Source organism: Sinocyclocheilus anshuiensis, unplaced genomic scaffold (genome assembly GCF_001515605.1).
Source record: "Sinocyclocheilus anshuiensis isolate Anshui unplaced genomic scaffold, SAMN03320099.WGS_v1.1 scaffold190, whole genome shotgun sequence".
In the NCBI taxonomy this organism is placed as follows: Eukaryota; Metazoa; Chordata; class Actinopteri; order Cypriniformes; family Cyprinidae; genus Sinocyclocheilus; species Sinocyclocheilus anshuiensis.
The window spans coordinates 2,197,056-2,201,751 of NW_015547663.1; positions in this window are offsets into that span (position 1 = coordinate 2,197,056).

A 4,696-nucleotide genomic window follows, 5' to 3' on the forward strand; every position below is an offset into this window, starting at 1 on the left:
TATTATTATTATTATTATTATTTTTTGTGGTTAAAGCATTAACTGTCACTTTTGATCATTTTAATGTGTTCTTGCTGAATAAAAAAGTAATAAATTAAATAAACTTTTAACATTTTGAAAATTTAAAACGATGCCTTTGCAATTAACTGAAATAAAGTAAGTTGAAGTACAAAAATGACTTAAAAAAAAAAAGAAATAATTTTCTAATAAATAATACTGAAATAAATAAAAATTAAAGCTAAATAGAAAATTAAAAATAATAAAATAAAATTGACAAAAGCACTGGTGCTGAGGTTTTAATATTATCACAGTAGAATGTTTATATATATATATATTTTTTTTTTTTTTGTGGTTAAAGCATTAATTGTCACCTTTGATCATTTTAATGTGTTCTTGCTGAATGAAAGTAATAAATTAAATAATAAACTCAACGTTTTGAAAATTTAAAACGATGCCTTTGCAATTAACTGAAATAAAATAAGTTGAAGTTGAAGTACTAAAATTACTAAAAACTGAAATAATTTTATAATAAATAATACTGAAATAAATAAAAATGAAAGCTAAATAGAAAATTACAAATAATAAAACTGACAAAAGCACTGGTGCTGAGGTTTTAATATTATCATCACAGTAGAATGTTTTTTTTATATATTTTTGTGGCTAAAGCATTAACTGTCACTTTTGATCTTTTTTTTTTTATGTGTTCTTGCTGAATGAAAGTAATAATTATTTTAAAAATGACCCAAACGTTTGAACAGTAGTGAATTTTAACTTATTTTTCAAATAAGAAAAAAATGTAAAGAAATAATATACTTATTACTTTTAATAATATTACTGAATACTTCTGACTTTTATATTGTGATTTATAATTCTTCAAGCTATATCAGGAATATTTGTTATTATTATTATTTGTTTGGGGACATTTTGCACTGTGATCACATCACAGTAGAATGTTTATATATATATATATATTTTTTTTTTTGTGGTTAAAGCATTAATTGTCACCTTTGATCATTTTAATGTGTTCTTGCTGAATGAAAGTAATAAATTAAATAATAAACTCAACGTTTTGAAAATTTAAAACGATGCCTTTGCAATTAACTGAAATAAAATAAGTTGAAGTTGAAGTACTAAAATTACTAAAAACTGAAATAATTTTATAATAAATAATACTGAAATAAATAAAAATGAAAGCTAAATAGAAAATTACAAATAATAAAACTGACAAAAGCACTGGTGCTGAGGTTTTAATATTATCATCACAGTAGAATGTTTTTTTTATATATTTTTGTGGCTAAAGCATTAACTGTCACTTTTGATCTTTTTTTTTTTATGTGTTCTTGCTGAATGAAAGTAATAATTATTTTAAAAATGACCCAAACGTTTGAACAGTAGTGAATTTTAACTTATTTTTCAAATAAGAAAAAAATGTAAAGAAATAATATACTTATTACTTTTAATAATATTACTGAATACTTCTGACTTTTATATTGTGATTTATAATTCTTCAAGCTATATCAGGAATATTTGTTATTATTATTATTTGTTTGGGGACATTTTGCACTGTGATCACCTTTGAGATCTAGCTCTAAACATGGTCTGTGTATGGCAAGCATAATTGCACAGGAAGTGCTTCTGAATCTGGGAAGGAGATCATGCTGAGAGAAAGTCTTGTTGCTATAATGCATCCCTGCAGTGTTAATAATTGGATTATGGTATATCTGCAGGTGTGTGATGGGAAGGTGTCAGTTCATGTGATCGAGGGAGACCACCGGACCTTCCTAGAGGGCGAGGGTGTGGAGTCCATCTCAGGCATCATCCACAGCTCACTGGCTGAACCCAGAGTCAGCACCAGAGAGGGCTGAACCTTCCCAGTCTTTTTTCACCCTTACTCTGTTGCTTTCACCTGACAAACCAAAACTGTGTCCCGGCGTATTAAAGCATGCACGTTTGTCATCTGTTCATACCTCTCACCCACGCAACAGCCTTTTCCTTCTCATCTTTCTCATTCTCTACAGATCTCAATTGCTCATCACCCTTTACTTTATTCCATGCTGGGAACAAAAATGCATGTCTGTTTATTTGCTTTATCGGTTAAGATTCAATCAGCTGTTCATTGTCTTCTATAAATCATCATATGTTATTGTGAAAACTAAAATGTCACTGGTTTCTAGCATGAGAGCATAGAGCTGTAGTGATCACTGGCACTGTCTAACCTGCATAATAAGTCTGCTAAAGGTTTCGTCAATCCAACCTAATGATGCGGCCTGCAAGTCAAGGTCACTTTACTGTATTCAAATCCACATATTAGCTGTTGAGATTCTAGTTACGCACATAGCTGAGATTGTTGTTTACCAGTTGTGAGCGGTTACTGATGCTTTAGCAGTACTAGTTCAAATCGCTTATGTTTACTGTAGCATTGTTCTTCTTTTCTGAATGATATACGCTGGTTCTCTTGTTGTTGCTGAACATCTAAACTTATTCTGAAATGTTCATTTCATGTTTATTTAAAAGGGAAGATATGTATGAAAAAGAACATTCCTGGATGAGAGCAACCATTAAGAGAGCTGGTTAATTGACTAGTAAATTTTGAAGAGTGATTCATCTCGGCTCGTACTGTAATGATGCTTCACTGCTTAACTGTAGACCAATAACTGGAGTATTAATATTGTATTGACGTTTCTAATCCTCTTTTTGAGGATAGTACCAACATTCCTTATTCCGGGTGTCTCTCAGATATATATGTTCTCCCAAAATGCTCTGTAATTGATTGACAGCTTTAATACTTCAGATGTTAGTTGTAGTAAATTCTTGTGGCCAGGTCCACATTAAACACAAGCTCAGTTCATAGTGCAAATCACATCATATTTTAGTCAAAATGAAGTGTTATTTGGTGTAGGATGTATGAACGTTTTCATGGCAGTGACATGATTACGGACTTTCTCTTTCTGTCACAACAGAGGAAAATCTTCTGTTTGAAAGCAAATCACTACACATTTCTGAGACTAATTGTTTAAGTCAGTGACGAATTGTGATTTCTTTCAATGTTTAGAGCAAAGCTAGAGAGTTCATTTTTCTATTATTGAAATCTTTTTTTCTTGTGGTGTAATTTTTCCAGTATTTATTGTACTAGTCCAAATAAAAAGCTATTACTAACATACACATCCAGAGTCTACTAGTTTGTTTTTCTCCAGCCATATTAGATGTTCTGGTTCTACAGATTTAATGATTACACAACCAAGATAAGCTAAAAATTGATAATCCAGTTTGTTGATCAGAAGTTATTAAATCATTTTATTCATTACCTGTTTTACTCATTAATAAAAAAAGTGGCCACATCAATAAAAAAAAAAAAACATCCCCTTTGAAGACAATTGATTTTTAAGCAGCTGCTGTTTAATATTCTTTTTCTTGCTTCAGAGTCTCATAAAGTAAAAAAAAAAAAACACGAGCTTTAGAATCAAAATAATATTTACAAAAAGAAAATTAAAATCACAAACCACTAAGGGTTTCCCATAAATCCATTTTCACGCATCAGTTTTGCAGTTGCACTCATGCAGTGTATAAAGGCACAGTGTGATCTGAGTGGGCATGCATAGAGGATCAGAGCACATGACCAAAGAAAGGGATTTCACAAACTCAAATTATTTACGCATGTAGCAAAGCATACAGAGAAATCTTGCAGAAGTACTGAATGTGATCTGGTAATGCCTTTTTGAAGATGCAAGTGAAAATACAATGCAGCAATAAGAGATAATGCTTTGAGATTGTCATCGGGATGTTTGTAAGACTGGAATGTTTGGTTGTTTCATGTAAGGCTTGATACGGTGTCTTCTAGGCCTGTCGCAATAATATATCAACTTATCGCGCAATACATGACCTCAATAATTTTTGGCGACGCAATATATCGCCCATTATATTTACTTAAAAATGTATGTCACCATGTTTTGTACATTCCACTTGCACCTGTGTCTTTTGCAGCTTCTCGTACATAACGTAGTCATGAGGTGCTAGTTTAAATTAAAAAAAAATGCTTCTACAAACAAAGTTTCATCTGAAGATATGGCCTTGTTTAGGGATCTGTGCCTTTGTGCATACGGATATCTGACTGCTGAGTAGTGATTGTGTTTTTCAGCAAAAGTGTGCACCCTTAATTTACAGAGAAAAGAAGGTTAGGGAAAAATCTGTAGATGGAAAAATCTCCATACAAGTTCTTTGTGCATTTTTCTTTTTTTCTACTTGTTACTTTGCACTTTTTGTTAGAAAATGTTTATTTACTATTTATTCTAAGGTATCTAATATTTTGATACTTAATTTCCATGATCTACATATTTTAAAAAATTAAAAGTTTGTTGTCATTTGGAAGTGTGCAGGCCATCTTGCATTATTATTCTGTTACATTATGATTATATATTCAGTGGCATAAAATGGTCTTTAAAATAACAATAATATCGCTTATCGCAATTATTTCTGGGGCAATATATCGCACAACAAAAAGTTGTTATCGTCACAGGCCTATATGCTACTAGTTTTTGCTGTGGTATCAAAGTAGTAAATTGTTCTTTAAATAATAAGTGTTACTTAAATAATAAAGAACCATATTTTTGAATATCTGAAAAATGATCTGATCTGTGACTCAAAATGTGATATGATAATGTAATATAATCCGAACCGTGAGATTTGTGATCTGTTACAC